Source organism: Homarus americanus, unplaced genomic scaffold (assembly GCF_018991925.1).
Source record: "Homarus americanus isolate GMGI-L3 unplaced genomic scaffold, GMGI_Hamer_2.0 scaffold41027, whole genome shotgun sequence".
Taxonomy (NCBI): domain Eukaryota; kingdom Metazoa; phylum Arthropoda; class Malacostraca; order Decapoda; family Nephropidae; genus Homarus; species Homarus americanus.
The window spans coordinates 7,823,302-7,842,508 of NW_024745073.1; the positions used below are offsets into that span (position 1 = coordinate 7,823,302).

General features: G+C 41.6%; 1 protein-coding gene across 5 annotated transcripts in view; it reads right to left on the reverse strand.

The window, feature by feature from the left end:
- The window catches only part of LOC121878417 (hatching enzyme 1.2-like), a 56,731-nt gene that overhangs the window by 14,169 nt on the left and 23,355 nt on the right, over nucleotides 1-19,207 (reverse strand). The window contains exon 1 of one of the 5 annotated variants that reach the window (XM_042384648.1): nucleotides 2,456-2,790. The exons of 3 other annotated variants lie outside the window; for them this stretch is intronic. The gene's annotated coding sequence lies outside the window, so the exon portion shown is untranslated. Of the gene's footprint in view, nucleotides 1-1,647; nucleotides 1,792-2,455; nucleotides 2,791-19,207 lie in introns of those variants that run through there. One more of the 5 variants, XM_042384646.1, reaches the window with a different exon arrangement.

The following is a 19,207-nucleotide window of genomic DNA, read 5'->3' on the forward strand; positions in this document are numbered from 1 at the left end:
GTTTAGAATACGAGGATATGAATATGTCCTCGGGATGTTGTTTATGTTCTGGCAGATATAGAATATGATAAAGGTAAATGTATGTACTGTACTATATAAGTAAATAATTATCGTCTGAAAATTTTTTTTCCTTTTTCAGACAGATGCATAATAAAAGTTTATTGTAGGAGATAATGAGGAAAATAAACTGCTTATCGTTATGCTGTTCTACGGGGGGAAATTAGCCAAATCTCATAGATTTGTTGCTAGCACGTAAACACTTAGTTGAGAGTGCCGAAATTGTGGGCAGCCTTTACCACTACGGGAATCTGACCACGAGACATTTTGATCCCGTGTTTCAGTTTCGTCGCGTTAAATAAATTAAGCTTGCGTGTTTAATAGTGAACCAGCAAACTGATCCTTTGTGAGCGTGTGTGACCCTTGATGTACAAGAATGCCTACTTCACAGTCTGTTGCCTTCCTCACTATGGGACTGGTCTGGGTAAATCCACCACCGAGTCCAGACAAACAAGCGGTCAAGTTATTTGATTAACGAGCGATTGTTACTCGAGGACTACTGGTGGGTGACGCAGAAATGATGAGCAGCGGTCAATCCCCAGCATCTGTTGGCCGACTGATGAGGGCGAGGCGCACCTGCAGGGCAGTCGTGCACCCCCTTCAAGTTGGTACCTTGACGAATCATCCAATTAGAGAGTTTGTGGCTTGTTAGTATAGATACCTCTTTCACCTAAGCCACGTAACTTCCCCACTAAGGGAGTTTGCTCACCTTCAAGAACACTTCAGATAATGTTTGTAGTTGTCGGCAAAGGTTGCCTTTAAACCTGTCCGGCGCCATCGGAGGCAGACTTGTCATTGTCTTTGGGTTGCTGAGTCACATTCAGAAAATGGTCGAGATGTTTACTTGATGCAAGACAGGACAACAAATTGTTTCTGGTGAAGGCCCGACATTAACCAACTGGAGTCTGGAATTTTGCACTTAAAGAATGATGTCATACAACGACTCTGACAAACTTTTTATTTTGCCATTATAGATGACATTTAACAGATAGTTTAGTAAGCATAAATTTTTACCGTATTGTTTAGTGATGAAAATGGCACAAAGGATCGTTAACAGTGTTATAACTGTCATGATAAAAGCTCACATTGTACGGCTACTGTAGTTTAGAGGATGCCAGTAGACAAACTATTTTAGTATTTTCGGCTTTTAATGTTGACCTGCTGTATAAACTTGACCTTACAGCAACAGTAATCAGTACAATTATTATATTACGTAAAACACGAGAGAAATAGAGTCTTTCTGAAGGTAACTCTTATGTTATGTGATCCTGAGGGAACGTGGTTGTGTGACAGTGTGTGTGTGTGTGTGTATTGTTGCTCCTGTACACAGCCACTTAAGTGTCTCACAGTGACCCGGCCACTCACACACACCTTCCCGTCGCCGATAACTTTTAAACTTTCTAAAACGGTCTTGGATCCGGATTCACCAAGAACCTGCATAGCTGTTAATATTGTCACCTGACTTGTGCTGAGCGAGCGTAAACTAGTTATAGCAAGGGCCTCAAAGGTGATGTTAATGCCGTTTTGGGCGGTATTTTTGTGTTTTAGCCATGGCCAGCTCGTTAAGTACATTGTTACATCTACACTTACGAGGAATATTGAACTTAGGAACCTTTGAAAATCTTGGTATTGAAGGTCAGATCGATCGGTTGTGTTGTACGGTAAAGGCAACTGAAACTCGGCTCCACTTTTCACACTTGAGTGACACTGTCTAGGTGGAGGTGGTAAGGTCGACTGTGGTGATGACCGTGGCAGATGGCCGAGGAGGGACAGTGGGAGGAGCCTGTAGGAGGGAGAAGGGGGGCTGGTCCAGGAGGGTCACCAGTCGGGGGGAATGAATGGTGCGGGAAGACCCAGGAGGGGAGGAGTCTGTGAGGGAGCGAGCCATGACGGGGAGAGTTACCTTAGGTCAGGAGGTGAAAGTGGGTGGAGCCATGTAGGGAAGAGTAACTAGGGGGAGGAGCCAGAGATAGGAAGTAACAACTTTTTTAGGAGCCAGAGATAGGATTAAGTAACTAGAGGGCGAACCACAGATAGGAATAAGTAACTAGGAGGAGGAGCCAGAGATAGTAAGAAGTAACTAGGAGGAGGAGCTAGAGATAAGAAGAAGTAACTAGGGGAGGAGCCAGAGATGGTAAGAAGTAACTAGGGGGAGGAGCCAGAGATGGTAAGAAGTAACTAGGGGGAGGAGCCAGAAATAGGAAGAAGTAACTGGGGAGAAAGAGTAAGAAATAGGAAGGCATTTCCCTCTCAGGTGTCCAAAATATCTGAAGGTCAAACCTCCTGCGAAAAAAGAATTGCAAATATGTCAACTTCACCATTTATTTTGTCTCCTTTTCCTTCCTCTTGTTCCATCTCTCTCCTCCCCTCCCCTCCCTTCTTCCTCTTCAAGCCTTACCTTGCTGTTACTTGTGCCTAAGTTTGGTTACCAGGACATCGGATGTTTTCAAGGCCAGGTTACCAGAAGCTTATGTCTTCAGCAGCGTATTGAAATAGACTAGATAAATTTGGTGCTTTTTTGGGGGAAGTTGGATGTGGTGGTGGCCCAAGTGTCGTGTGGTCAACAGGTGGTGTGATCACAAAACAGCACACTCATTGTGAACTACTGCCCACTATCACTACCTACACACACACACACACACCCAGCTGGCTCCCTGCTCCTGCCCACTCTCTCTCACGCCCACTCAGGGAACCACTGTGTGCGGGCTTGCGGGGCAGAGGCACACACCACGGTAGTAACTCGAGCAGGCAACCGACTGCTACTGTTTCTATTATCTCGCACCCCAGCAAGTCGGAGGTAACCCCCCCCCTCCACACGCGCGCGCACGCACACACACACACACACACACACACACACAAGAAAAAAAATAGGTTGTCTGCAGTGAGCCAGCAACACAGGAGGCGACTGCCATTTATTATTCAAGTAGGTAGTAGTATTCCCTGTGAGCGGGATCAACCCACACATACCTGGATGGGTGGTCTCGCTCGCTGATGTCCCTCCCTCACCTCACCCCTCCCCCTTCCCCCGCCCCCAAGATTATGACAAAAGATTTACCCCACAGGATCTCCGTGAGGGTATAAAACGGGGGTCAGTGTCACCAGGGTGAGTTGGACGCGGCTGTGACAAATGTAATGCCATGACCCTGAACCCGACCCGGGTTTTTTTTTAGGGTCGCGGGTTAGGTAAGGTTAGGTTAGGTTATATTCCCGGTAACGTTAAGCTTTCGGTTTGTGTGTGTGTGTGAGAGAGAGACAAACTTGTTTCATAAGGTCAGCCTCCTTCCCCCTCTCCTTGTCTGCCTGCCCTGCCTCCTTTCATCTCTGCCCACCCCTCCCCCCCATCTTGCCGACCTCCCTGCCTGGCTGTACCTCCCACACTAATAGCCCCTGGGTGATAAAGATTTAGATAGAGTGAATTTATTCGTTTCTCTATTAAGCACTTGCTGTAGAACTTGACATTACAGAATATATATATTCTTCTTTTTATTTGTTTTATCCGTCAAGCTTTTACATAATATGAATGTTTCGTACAATGGCGCTGACTTTGAACTTATAAGACCACTTTGACAATACAGGTGAATTAACCGTTGGGGGGAGGACTTCTACGTGTGATGCAAGGAAGCCATTATGGTATTGATACTAACGGTACTCTAATACTACAGAGTGAGCGAGAGGCCAGGCGCTAGTTGAGCAGTTCATTCCTGGGCATGTGTGTGAATTGTGTTCCACTTAACATGTTGACGTAACTGATGGATATTCTTGGCTCGAGGGGGGATGTTTCCTTTCAAGGGCGACATAACAGTAATGAAATGATCAGTTCTGAGTTATTACCCTTGTTTTATGGCAGGAAACGTTTACACCAATATCAAAAAGGTTATATCATACCAGGGGTTAAAAAAAATGACAGTACTGAATTTTGAAATCTGTGTGTTGGTGTCAGGAAGACGTGTATAGTGTATCAAGTGAGAAGTCAAGCTCATAATTTTTTTTTTTATTATTATTGATGGGTTAGTGTAACTGATTACCAACCTTAGTTAGTAGATGAAGCACAGTAATAATATATAACGTCAGTGTCTAAATAATGCAGAGGTGTTGAGGAAATATTTATCTCCCAACATATAATATTTTTTTTGTAGCCATCGACATGCTATAAATATCAGACTTAATATACACACTTCACACAGGTTAAAAAAAAATGTCGCTGAACAAGTTTGTAAACTAGTTGCCGAACTAAGGTTTTACGTCCACAATCGATGATGATGATGATAACACACACACACACACACACACACACACACACACACACACACACTAAAAGATATCGTGTAAATCTTCACCGCAGTAATAAGTGTCATGTTAGTCCATAAAATTGCTCTTACACGACCCGGCAGATGAGGTAGTTGATTCGATTTTTTGGGGGGGTCATGGGACAGGTCCTCGGGTGGGTGGCATCCGACTGGAAAATAACATCTGATGGCTTTGTTGACTGTTGTTGGTCGAATTGCCTTACTGATGACCATTTTGTGGATACTTGCCCTGTCTAGGTACATTGTTTGTATACCTGCACTGTCTAGGTACATGCTGAACTGCATGTCTACATTGTTTATATATATATATATATATATATATATATATATATATATATATATATATATATATATATATATATATATATATATATATATATATATATATAGGATAAATAAATGGAAGCTTAATTAACGATTTTGCTGATTATCTATATCTATCTATATCTATCCATCTATCTATCTACGCCCGTCAGTTTGTGTGTGTGCCTGTGCTGATACAGGAAGAACACAGTAATGTTTATTAGGCATGAATATCTTCTTTAAGAGTGGCAAGGTCAAGGTCAGATGTGTGTGTCACTGACTTATAGAATTTACTTTCAACCTTAACGGCATAAAGTTACGATATCGTAACGTTTACCACGGCACTGTAACCTATTCTCAACCTAACCTAACCAAGTTCCACAATATTAAAACATTAACCAGTGCGTCAGGAGTGGACCAGACGTGTTAGCCACCGCCCACCATACCCCTACGGTGACTGTTGGCTTTCTTATGATAAGGTCAGTTATCGCCTCGGCCCAACGTCAAACTGGTTATTGGCGCGTCTCCCTGTCTTGTTGCTATACTGTGGCTGTCTTCACACTGAACATGAAAGGTGTCATTTTCTACCCATCTGTAAATTGAGGAAAATAAAAAAGGATTTATAATAATTTTTGAAGGTTGAAATTCTAAATGCTCCCTTCCCCCCCCCCCTCACTCTCATTAATAGCAGGATTTCCTTATATATAAAGCTTAAGCAGTTTTCATGCATTGGACCATTAGTGTGTATCTGGTAGACCGGGGCGGGGTCTTGTTTGGTCTCATATACAAGGATAGTGTTGGAGAGGTAATACCTGCAGTTCATTAAAGATAACTCGGGGTACAAGAAGGTGGTGGAACTTGTCATCGGTGGTGTGAGGGATGGGAGGCTGCAACGGCGACGAGTTAGTGTGGGTTGACAGTGGGTTGTCGTCTGCCACCACCACCACCACCGTCTGGCTAGCAGTGTGAGGCTCATCATCTGTCTTAGTGACAGCTAACCTCCCTCTCTCTGTCCCGGCACTGATTCATGCACCTCTAAATTTTGCCGAAGACGATTGCCTCGGTGTAAACTGTATCCTTTAATTTGTTATAAATCAAGGTATAATACATTATAGTACCCCCATCATCACCGGCGTGAGTTACGATTTCCTGTTGCTGACTCCCTAAGGCTGACAGAATGACGCCTTTGAAAATCTTCCTCATACCTCGCCCCTTGACCCCCTCACAACCACAACGGTCTGCTATGGTGATGGGTAACGCCCACCACATCAGTCCTTATGGCAGGGAGTTATTTACCCGAAGGAGTTCATCAGTCTGCACGTTGTTAAGAATGATTGTATGGGCAACTGATTGACGTTATTTGATGAACAGAGTAACTCACTGGGCCTCTCCTGACACACTCATTTGTCGCGGACGAGGAACACACACACACACACACACACACACACACAGGTTCTAAAATATATATCTAGTTAGCTTTGAACCTCGGCTATGACCTTTTGAGATAACGGAGAAGTTTTGTTCGGGTTAAAAGCAAGTTTAATAGTATCTGGCATTAGATCAGACCAGTTTATGTTGTTATATTATGATGAAAGTCCCTGAAATTATCTTTTAAAGGGCAAAATATAAAGAAAACATTATCCAGGATATTTTCCTGCCAGAGGAAATTAGTCGACGAAGCAGGAAAAAAACGAAATTTTTCCTGAATTGTTATCTGTTTTGTAGTTTTAATGATAGTCTTTGGGTTGCACCGTCCTATTATGTTTATAGAAACTGGTCTGAAGTAAAGCCAAACTAATTTAAACCTATTGTAATACATAAATTTTGGTAGTTTATATAAAAGCATGAAACTGATTTAAGTTCGTGTAACATTGTGTATGTGTGTGTGTATGATCGTATAACATTGTGTGTGTGTTTTATGTTCGTGTAACATTCTGTGTGTGTGTGTGTGCGTGTGTGTCTGTTTCATGCTCGTGTAGCATTCTGTGTATGATCGTATAACATTGTGTGTGTGTGCGCGTGTGTGTGTGTGCGTGTGTGTGTTTCATGCTCGTGTAGCATTCTGTGTATGATCGTATAACATTGTGTGTGTGTGTGTGCGTCTGTTTCATGCTCGTGTAGTGTTCTGTGTATGATAGTATAACATTGTGTGTGTGTGTGTGTGCGTGTGTGTCTGTTTCATGCTCGTGTAGCATTCTGTGTATGATCGTATAACATTGTGTGTGTGTGTGCGTGTGTGTCTGTTTCATGCTCGTGTAGCATTCTGTGTATGATCGTATAACATTGTGTGTGTGTGTGTTTTATGTTCGTGTAACATTCTGAGTGTGTGTGTGTTAAATCCAGCGTGTTGCTTTAACGAACCGGGTGAGGGTGGTACCAGACAGTATCAGGGAGGTGTCAGGGTGGTGAGGTTGGTGTTAGATAAGGGAAGGTGGAGCCTCAACATTAAATTACTGAGTTAAGACGAGGATAATGAACACAAACAATCAGTAACAAGTGCAGGTGCCAGGTCGCAAGGTTTTTTTATGGCAGGGGGGGGGGTGTGTACTGGTCCATCGGGCGAAGGATTTTTACATTAAATTTCACCTACACGACAACGGCTTTCGATCAAGAAATTTTAGTCTTCAGGGCACTCCTTCCCTCGCTAGATGAAAATTTTGTTCCCTCATTTAAAAGAACCGGTCCAGCTAGCTATCACTTTAATTCTTCAATATGGCCAGCCGCTGGTTCATAGAAGAACGCCTAGTCATGTTCAGTGTCCAACGAAGGTGCTTAGATAGATAAGTAAGAAAACACCCTCTCAAAGCTTAGTGGCATTCTCTATAAATATTCGGGAGAAATCACCAGTTGAAGACTCCATATATGATCCAAAAGCTTAAGGACAGAAGCGTAATGTTGACCAAAAGGAACATTTTAACCTCGTGATCAAGACCTATGACTGATCTTAGATTCTTTAAAAGGATGTAGAGTTAAAAATTACATACAGAGCTTCAGAGAGTTTGTATAGATAGAGCATTAATCCTCCGAAGTGATAGTTAGCCCTTGATTGAAAGTGAAAAGGTTAATTTAGGCCAGATAAATACAAAACACAAAGTCGACATTAAGTTCAATAACAACAACAATGTTGACATGGTTGAGCATATTGGGTGTAAAGTAGGAGGTCTCTTGGCGCCAATCTGATGAATACTGTACATCGTCAGGAATCACTTTTTACCTTAACTTTTATCATGGATTGATCTCGACCACGAACAGTCATGAACACCCCTCAGGAAGCTAAGCTGCTCGACGGGTGAAGAGAGTACACTATCTGAGAGAAGCAATAGCTAGAGCACTAACAAACTTACAGTTCGTCCACAGAGGACATTAGCCCACGCCAGGCTTATACAACAACATGAGTGAAATGCACAAACATCACTGGTGGACCGTACGCCCCCTGGATTATCTGGTCGTCGACTGCTTGCAGGGTCATGACGACAAGATCTTGGGCTTTGTTCTCTCTCTGTCCTCTTGTGTTGTGTATCTTCATTTGTTGTTCTTGTGTATCCTTGTCTCTTTCATTTCTTAATTTTTAACCAGGATGTCATTAAGGCGACATAGAGAACTATAACGGCGAGTGATCACCAGGCGATTTCAATAACAGCTAAAGTTTCCCCAATAAAGAAAATATAAGTCATAAGAAACTATAAAACTAAAGTGAAAAAAGTGTTATCGAATTTATTTTTATCAGAATGACAATAAAAGTTAATAAAAATTTAACATTACTGTAAATTATTTGTGAAGTAGTTGGTATGCAAAATGACAATTGTGTGGCTGGAAATGACAGATACATTTATGGGGTAATTATCAGGGGTTTAGAGTTGACCCTACCCTACCTTAACCTGACTTGACCTGACATAACTTAACCTAATCACTCCTGGTAGTGTTAGGGTGTTTAATTATCAGATGGAATAAGCTAAGGGGTGTCTTATCATCATGACATCCGATAATGACACTAAAACATAAGTTATAGACGGGATATATTCAAATACATTTCACTCTACTACCGGCTATCTCTCTTGTCTGTGTCAGTAACCCGCCTGTGCCCACGTGTCAGGAGGGGCGGGGCATAGAGGAGTAGGCGGGACAACTGGCCTTCCCTCTCTCTGATTGGACGTAAGTACCGATGCTTATCAGATGACGTCATAATTGATGAGCTTTCAGGAAGATCTATTTGCATGTTACTTTTTCCCATTTAAGTTGTTAATATCATGTGTTCAGGGAAGTATTACTGGCTTGTTATATGGTGAGAGGTGGAGAGAAGAGAAAGGAAGGAAATTAATTTGGTAAGGAGGGAGGGGACAGGAAGAAAAATTAGGATGAGGAAGGAAGGAGGAGAGAAGGAATTATACATGAGGTGAGGGAGGGAGGGAGAGAAGAGGAATGGGGTGCGCAAGGAGAAAGTAAGGAAGGAGGGATGAGAAACTGGTTAAAGAGGAAGAGAAATGGAATGGATAATGACATGTACTGTACAGTATAACGTGTATCAAATCGAACAACAAAAACATTTCAGATTTACACATCATTTATTAACCTCTTGACAGATGAACGAATTTTAATAAGGTAAAATTTCTAAGCAGTGTTTTATTATTATTATTATTATTATTATTATTATTATTATTATTATTATCATTATCACTATTGTTATTTTTATTATGACAAGTCTTTTTATTAACAGGATAAACAAAAGCTTGTACTCAGAGTCGTTTATTTTTTTCCAGTAAACTCCACATTACACCGATCAAGACGGAAGGCCATTTTCAACACACTGTTCCTGAGACTGGGTGAGTCATATAAGTGTAATAAGTTTCCCAGAAAGTACATAACCTGATGACTTAAGGGGAGCAACGTCATAAGTGGAGTTCCCCAAGGCTCAGTACTTGGACCATTATTATTTATTATATACATAAACGACATAGATATCGGCATAGACAGCAACATAAGTAAATTTGCTGATGACACTAAAATAGGACGTGTTATTAAATCTGACGAGGACTCAGCAAAACTACAGGAAGATCTAAACAAATTTTTCGAATGGTCTGAAAAATGGCAGATGAAATTCAACGTGGACAAATGTAAAGTACTCAGTATAGGAGATGTAAACAGGGAAACCAGATACCAGACGAACAACGATGCCATAGAGAAATCCGACTGCGAGAGAGATTTAGGAGTAATGATAAGTAGGAACCTTAAGCAAAGTAAACAATGTGTTTTTGCTCGTAACAAGGCTAAGAAAGTACTTGGGTTCATACAAAGGAGTGTTAGTTACAAGACTAGCGAGGTCATCCTAAAACTGTATCTTGCCCTTGTGAGACCACACCTGGATTACGCAGTTCAGTTCTGGTCACCGTATTACAGAATGGATATAGAATCCTTGGAAAGAATTCAGAGGAGAATGACAATACTAATCCCGGGCATTAGGAACCTTGAGTATAGAGACAGGTTAAAGCATCTTAATTTGCACTCCCTCGAGGGACGTAGAGCGAGGGGCGACCTGATAGAGGTGTATAAGTGGAAGGCAGGGCTAAACAAAGGGGACATTACAAAGGTACTCAAACTATCCAACCAGGAGTTAACTCGTAACAATGGTTTTAAATTAGACAAATTTAGATTTAGGCGTGAAATAGGTAAACACTGGTTTGGAAACAGAGTAGTGGATGAATGGAACAAGTTACCAAATATCATCATTAACTCGAATACCCTGAATAGCTTCAAACATAGGTTGGATGCTTATATGAGCAATAGGGGTTGGGTGTAAACGGGACTGCCCAGTATGGGCCAATAGGCCCGCTGCAGTTTCCTCCATTCTTATGTTCTTATTATGACCTCGTACTCAAGAGATTAATAAAATTACGTGTTGCACACTGAACTGAGGACGGTGGGGTGCGTCGGGGATAGTATTATAAGATTACAAGTCTTCCGTCACGGGGAATCATACACCTCAAGTTTATATATCGAGGTCGACTAATGGTATATCAAACAACTGTATACCTGCACGACTTATATACACGCTAAATCAATGTAAACTTGTATGGCGTTTTAATTGAATATCTGTCAATCTAGTCTCTATCAACTGCTATACTTATTGGAAAAAATATATTCAATGTTGATTAAAAGCCTTAACAGTTTTATGGAAGTGGGTGATAGAGGCATATATAGGTAGGGGTAAATTTAACATGGCAGTGGCTCTCATAAGTGGAGTTGTTCTGCCTGAAATAAGAGACGTAACATTACACTTAAATAACTTATATGTAACCTGCCGTTGTACAGCTGATAACTCGGGTCGTCCCACCCTGCCGGGGGGAACCAGTTCTTCGTTACAATGACAATTCATTAAATCATTTGGTTCAGGTTGATGATGTCATTGATATGCTTAAATATTGCCCACCAACGACCTGGTACACCACCCTACACCACACCAGCACACTACACACTGCATCTTCCTCCCTCACCAGTTGACTGTATACTGCCGCTCTGAACAACAACACAAGATATATTACTATTTACTTCAGTGGTCACCGTCACCAGAGAATAGCATTTACATAATAAATCTTTGATAAGAGAATACTATAATGTTGTTTCCTTAAGTATTTATAATAAACATCACAGAAAATCCTTAGCATGACTCGTTGATAAGACAAAATTATGTTGTTTACTTATTTAATGCATTGAACTCCGCACGGGGAGACTTTTTCACAAGTACAAGCCAATATTTGAGCACATTACTGTTTGATAAAGTAATTATAATAAAAACACAAAACATATCATTTCATAGATAATAGAATAAGTATTTAGAATTAACACCAGAGAAAATTAAACGACATGAAGAGGTTCTAGACCATAATGCATAAAGCCAGTTTGGGCCCAGTCAAATTAGGAAGTATTAGCACTGGGGGCCATTTACCTTACAACTATAGCTGATGAGCTGAGGCACACACACACACACACACACACACACATTATTATTATACTTACCTCGAGTATTTTGTTACACATAAACACTTAGTTATAATTCTATCTTTATATAATTTGACATAATTCAGTCTATAAAAGATGGAGCATAAATATAATTAGATAAGAATTTAATATATTTTGACATCATTTAAGGTATAAAGATAGGGAGTAAATATATCTAATTAATTAAGAGTCTACCTTTATATAATTTGACATGGTTTAGTGTATAAGAGATGGGGTATAAATGTACATAACCCTTCAAACACACTTAATTATTGGGTGGTGGATAATTAAATATACCGAGTTAGGATGTTGATAGTCGTATTGTTGAGCTGCTGGCTAATACTGTAGTCCTTCCACTCGATACTGCTGTAATTACCACACACACACACACACACACACACACACACACACACACACACACACACACACACACACACACACCTGTCTCACTGCCACCACCACTCAGGATGGCATCACGACATAGATGCTCACCACACTGTTTACTTTGTTTTTATTAATGCATTAACTAGATCCTCCTCAGGGCTTGGTACCTATTGACACTGGCCAACTTGCTCAAACAAATGAAGATCTAACACCAGGAAATACAGGATCTTTTTAATCTCTACTTGTCCGAGCGAGGAATTAGGTGAGTTTGTGGGAGTGTGTGGATAAGGTTGCTCATTACTCGTTCTGTTAGGTGTCTGTGTTTGGTGGTGAGATGTAGTATGGTAAAGCGTCTCTTTTTTAATGGTGTTGAGGTTTTTGTCAAGTTCCATGAGAATTTTATTGCCCGATTGAGTTATTGTGAGTTTTATAAGTGAATATTTTTGGACCTTAATGAAAGAGAAGAGTATATCATGTTGAAGAATGAAGAGGGTGTAATAAATTGCCGGAGACAGTGAGAGGAGTGGTGGTAGTCGTATAAGGTGGCGGGATGAGTCTTAATTCAACGTAGCCCTGGACCTTACCTGCCTGCCACCCTCCCTCCCTCGTTCACTTTTATACTCCCTTCCCTCATACATTACCCCTTCCCTCGCCCACACCTTCGCTCTCACCCTCCTTATCCACTCCCTCATCACCCCCTCCTTCATCACAGTCATCCTCACCCCTCCCTCCCTTACCCCCACCCTCCCTTACCCCCACCCTCCCTTATCCCCCACCCTCACCTCCTCACTCTCTCACCCTCATCATCCCCCTCCCTCACCCTCAACACATACTAACATGTCCACCTAACCTGGCGACTCGAATACAAAACTGTGGTTGCTTTTACCTTTGCATCTTGAGGTCAAACTCCTTGTTAGAATTTAGGTCTTCACGTTGGATAAGCTGTAATAGCGATGATGATCATAATCGCATTAATAGTAAGTATAGTATAATGATAATATTAATAGCAACAGTGAAAATGATAACTTTAATAATAATGATAATAATAATGATATTAATAATAATAATAATAATAATAATAATAATAATAATAATAATAATAATAAGCATCATAATACTAGTGAAAATGTTGATGACTTTAATAATAACAATAATAATAATAATATAATAATAATAACACTTGTTTCCATAAGCATTTGGTTACAACAGCTGTCGCCATCGATCACAGTAACAGGTCTTATTGCTTGTGTCACGTCAGGTACCAAGGGGCAAAACACCACAGGTACAGACGGACAGACATTGGAGAACAATACCAGGAAACAAACGCAACTCGTACCATATTGGGATCACCTGAAGGTTAACCACACTAACCTAACCTAACCTTACCTGGTAGATAGATAATAAGCATTACACTCGTTGGTTTAGCGTGTGGTATGTGGTGTGAAATATGCTGTATGTTTGCTCTTAGTTTAGGACAAAATCTCTCTCCATTCTTTTTTATTCAATTATTTCACCATTTATCAACTTACTACATGCTCGTGCCATTGGTCTATTTGTTACTTTTTAGTAGGAAATTTATTGGCCAGTGTTAATATACTGTAGGAGGAAACGGGGGGAGGGAACCTGCCATGTGGTGTAGGGTCACGCTGGATAACACCCTTCTCACATATGTCCCAGGCTGGAGACTGAACCCAGGACATATTTACGAGAGGTACGAGCTTCACCGCTGAACCACCAAGCACCACAAATCCAAGTATTTTATTAGTCACTCCGATATTAGTCTTTAAAGGAAGCCTCGTATTTACGTTTTTCTTCGTGTATTCGTAAGCTCGGGTTCACTGGCCTCCTTCAGGTATGTTATGTGTACTTTCAGCATTCAAGGTGATCCATGTTGGCAGTGACGTCTTAAGGATATGGTGATGGTCGCCTTCTGCAGTTGTGTTGATGGTGGTGAGGCTGGAGGTCCTTCCTGACGCCCATGTTTATACGCTGTTTTATGGTGGTGTGAAGAGTGATGGTGTTGCCCTCCTTCCTTCCTTCCTTCCTTCCTTCCTTCCTTCCTTCCTTCCTTCCTTCCTTCCTTCCTTCCTTCCTTCCTTCCTTCCTTCCTTCCTTCCTTCCTTCTCCCCCCCTCTCCTTCACTAGATATGTCGCCATGTACACAAACAGAAGATTACCAAACTCTTAAACAGGTCAGGTTAAAGAGTTCAGAGTTGGTAGGGGTTAAACGGTAAGATGTATCCCGTAGCCTCGTGCACAGTACTCGAATGGCAAAGTCATCGTAATCATGGGCTAAAGTTATCGTTATTCATGGGGGTTAAATCATCGTTATTCATGGGGTTAAATCATCGTTATTCATGGGGTTAAATCATCGTTATTCATGGGGTTAAATCATCGTTATTCATGGGGTTAAATCATCGTTATTCATGGGGTTAAATCACCGTTATTCATGGGGTTAAATCATCGTTATTCATGGGGCTAAATCATCGTTATTCATGGGGGTTAAATCATCGTTATTCATGGGGTTAAATCATCGTTATTCATGGGGTTAAATCATCGTTATTCATGGGGGTTAAATCATCGTTATTCATGGGATTAAATTATCGTTATTCATGGGGTTCAGCTTCATAATTTATCTCGTGGTCTTGTGTTCTCAGATATACACAGGGGTCGGGGAGACGGCGTGCATACGTTATTAAATCTCTGGCTCTCGTGTATGTGAAGTCAATACAAATACTACACCACTATACCATTAAATCGAATACACCAATACACCATCAAATTGAATACACCACTAAACCATTAAATCGAATACACCAATACACCATCAAATTGAATACACCACTACACCATTAAATCGAATACACCACTACACCGTTAAATTGAATAGACCACTACACCATTAAATTGAATACACCACTACACCATTGAATTTAAATGAGTTGGATTTCCTGGGTAACTTTTGTGCTTGGAGGCTGCTTTAACAATCACAGTTCTTATAACAAGCAGTGGGTAATAATTTTTCACCAACAGGTAAATATTTGTTTGTTTTCAAGAAGGTTACTCAACACAGAATGGCGTAGGAGAAATTCGTTAAAAAATGGAATGGAATGGAAGGGGATGATTCATTTTATAGAAGTACATTTGTGTACAGTAGGGTGGAAATGGAGGGGATTGTTGGAGTATGGTGGTGGTGGGGGTGAAGGAGGGGATTGGAGTATGGTGGTGGTGGTGGTGGGGGTGAAGGAGGGGGATTGTTGAGTATGGTGGTGGGGGTGAAGGAGGGGATTGTTGGAGTATGGTGGTGGTGGGGCGTGAAGGAGGGAGTGTTGGAGTATGGTGGTGGTGGGGGGGTGAAGGAGGGGATTGTTGGAGTATGGTAGTGGTGTGGCGTGAAGGAGAGTGTTGGAGTATGGTGGTGGTGGTGGGGCGTGAAGGAGGGGGATTGTTAGGGTATGGTGGTGGTGGTGGGGGGGTTGTCGGGGAGGTGGTGGATATAGGGATGCTAAAGGGTGTGTTTAGGGCGTCACCATGCAGGGTTGTGACGAAGCACTTTGTGACGGCGGGCCCTCCTCACCAGCACCAGCAGGTTGCCACCCACGCGAGCCATCACTCCTCCACCTGCCTGTACAGAACACTGACTTAACTCACTCTTGTTGGAGGATGTAGCTAAGTTTACACTCAAGTAAGAGGTAGTGGTGAGTCTAAGCTTATATGTAATGTCTGTGTGTGTACGGTATATATGGTGTGAATATATACAGGTACATACACAGGTACATACACAGGTACACACCCTCGTTTCTTTACGGTAATAAGACACTCGAGGCTGAAAGGTCATCCCTCAATGCATGTGTAGCAAAACGAGAACACAGCGTCGATGAATACCCCGCGACCACCATACTTGTTCTGTAGTTATGGGTGCTCAGATTAATGTTGTGTCACTGTAAGTCTGGTGTGAGTGCGGTGACCCTACACACACACACTCTCTGATACGTACTCATGTTAAAACAGCTGTACACGGGTTTCTTCCCTTATAACCTAACCTCCAAGACATAGATACAAATTAAGTTAAAGATACCCCAGACACACAAACAAGAGGTTCAAGCAGATAATACAAGTTACTTGATAAAATCTTACAGCATCTTTGATAATACATAAACATTCACCTGCAATTTTTTTTAATCAGTTTCCATGATAGAGATTAGTCATTGGTGAAGACAGTGGCAGGTTAGCTGAGAGATCTTGCAGTGAGTCAACACACCCGGCCAGGCAACAGACTTGGCTCGCCTTGTTATCGATCCTGCACATTTTAACTATAATGACTCCTGGTCTATTAGCCTCCCTTCAGAGATTTTAATTAGCTAACTCAGCAGGATTGGGCTGGTCTCGTAGGCGACATTCTTTATATGAGGTTAGATCTCCTGATTTCAATATGTCTTGTCTAATTTAGAACCTTGTATTGTGTGTTGGCGGGACGGAGGGAACAAGAGGACTAGCGAGGAGATAATGCTGGGGACCCCGTCAAGTGTTAGTGATGTTCCCTTTACGACCTGTTCAACATCTCATTAACCTGGCAGCCTTCACTCTTTTTTTTATCTCCACCACCACCACCGCCGCCGTTGTCGCCTCCACCGATGTTGCCTGCCACTTAGTCTCCGTATTGTTGGTACTACCGCCTCTACTACTACTATTACAGTCTCCAGTATATCTACTGGCAATGCTTTAACCTCCTCCACTAACATCACCACCACTACCACCACAATCACCACTGACACCATTGCCACCACTCACCACCATACCTCACAAGCTTTAAATGACCCACCGTAAAAATAAAGGTGTAAATTAAAGATAAATAATACTTCTTAGACCAGTGAGAGTAATGAGGTGAAAGAGAGCCAAGACTTGGAACTGAAGGTCCTCTTAAATTTATGGCTTAGGAATGCAAATTTATATGTCTAATGAATACCTCGGAATATATCGTCTTAACTTACACAAATGACACGGATGAATTCTTGTGGATTTATGCTCAGGTCTTAGTGGGTTCTCAACTTAGATATCGCAGTGTTAACGAGAGGAGGAGGAGGTGTGTAGATATTGTAAGGGTAACGAGAGGGACGTTGTTGAGTGAGATAGACACAGAACATCGCGCGATATTGTGTTACGTTACGTTTGGATTTGTCAGGTTTAGTTAGATTGTCATGTTTGGTTAGGTTAGGTTAGTAAAGAGAGAAATTGTACCTCCATGTAGGCTCTGGATGGAACCTTAAAACTGGAACCAGCATGTGTGTGTGTGTGTGTGTGTGCGTGTGCGTGCGTGTGCGTGTGTGTGTGTGTGTGACCCTGTGTGTGACCCCTGTGTGTGTGTGTGTGTGTGTGTGTGTGTGTGATCCTGTGTGCGTGTGTGTGTGTGTGTGTGTGTGTGTGTGTGTGTGTGTGTGTGTGTGTGTGTGTGTGTGTGTGTGTGTGTGTGATGGTTACTGATATTAAAGTCGTCTTATGGGGGGAGAACCTTCAGGGTAATCCGACTTCTTGTCTCGTCTAATAAAGTTGTAAGGATTGACATAAATTATTGAAACCCACTTGGAGCCGTCGAGTACAAGAGAGTGCATTCACTTACAGTAATGCCACTTGGGCTGTCGGGAAGCAAAGACGAAAGGTCGATCAGAGATTTTTCCAGTTATATTATTTTATTAATTTATTCTTTTAATACGCAAAGTGATCTGTCTATAAAATCAAGTCGCTATTAATCTGAAACATTTGATTTGGTTCACATCTATTGAAATACCTAAATGAAACACTATAATATATTGTGTATACTGACATGTGCTGTTTCAAAATGTACTTCTATACTTGGTAACACTTCGGTCTTAATGTAAACAAGAATGGCGGATCTCGTATAATTAAAATACAAGGCCTAAAATCGAGTTGTATTGTTGCGCGAGTTGTGGGCTGAAGGCGAGGTATTCGTGCCTGTTGACCCCTGTGTGTTGTGGTGGTGGTGTTTCAGGTAAAGGGTGTTTGTGGTTGTTTTGTGTTGTTGTTGTTGTTGTTATTGTTAAGTCTGATGACGTTCAGGATAGTATAACAAGGATGATTCATTTGTTATACATTTCTCTTCTCTTCTCTCTCTCCTTCCTCTATTCTTCTCTCTCCTTCCTCTTCCACTACTCTGGTTTAATTTTCTCTTCTCTCCCTTTTCGTCTTCTCTCTCTCTGTCTCACTCACTCGTTGACATAAATATCCCGTGAGTGCATGATAGTGTCGGCCAGCCTCAGCCACTAGTACGTGTCTGGTCTTATCAGAGTTAGTCTCTTAACATTCAGTGGGCGTCTAAAGGTACCTCCAGGCGACGCGTCCCTGATCCTCCCCCCGTCACCTCCACTCACCACTTAACTCTTGTTATTTTATGTGAGTAAACTGCTTACTTAAGTTGGACTGGCACCAGGTGTGTGTGTGTGTGTGTGTGAGCTTACGTTTTTTGAGATCTCGTGAACATTCAGCACTCCAGCTTATTTCACCGAAGGATTAAACACCCTAACGCTAATTAGGGGAGGGGAAGTATGCTAGGTTAGTCTAGTTTAGGTTAATGTTAGGGTGTTTAATCATCAGGTGAAATAAACGAGGGTGCCTAATCTTCACGAGAGCCCGTTTTAATTTTGCACTATAAGCGTCTAATAGGGCTGTAACATTATTTATTAAGAGATAATACTTTGTCTCGTAATATGGTATTAAAATCTAGAAACATATTTTTGAACTAGTATGAATCAACTGAGAATGGCTGTGAGTGTAGGGTAGCGGATTGGTGTGTTAGCTTTCCCGCCCAGTCAAGATAGACATCGTTGGGTGGGGCTTAAGTCTTCGTCCAAATGAGGATTGATAAACACTGAAAGGTTCTTACTATTACTATGTATTTTATTTTACAGTTATAAGATTACCTGAAGATTAGCCCCCCCCCCATCTTATTTTTACGTGATGATTAAAACATCCTGACGCTATCTGAGGGGTTAGGTTAGGTTAGGGTACATTAGGTTAGCGTTACTCTTAAGGTGAAATAATCTGATTGGGATTAATCTTCAGGTGATCCCAACTACATTATCGGGAAAGCGTCGAGGTGATGCGGGTGCTGTGTGGCTATAGACCAGACAATGTTCCCAGCTCCTCCA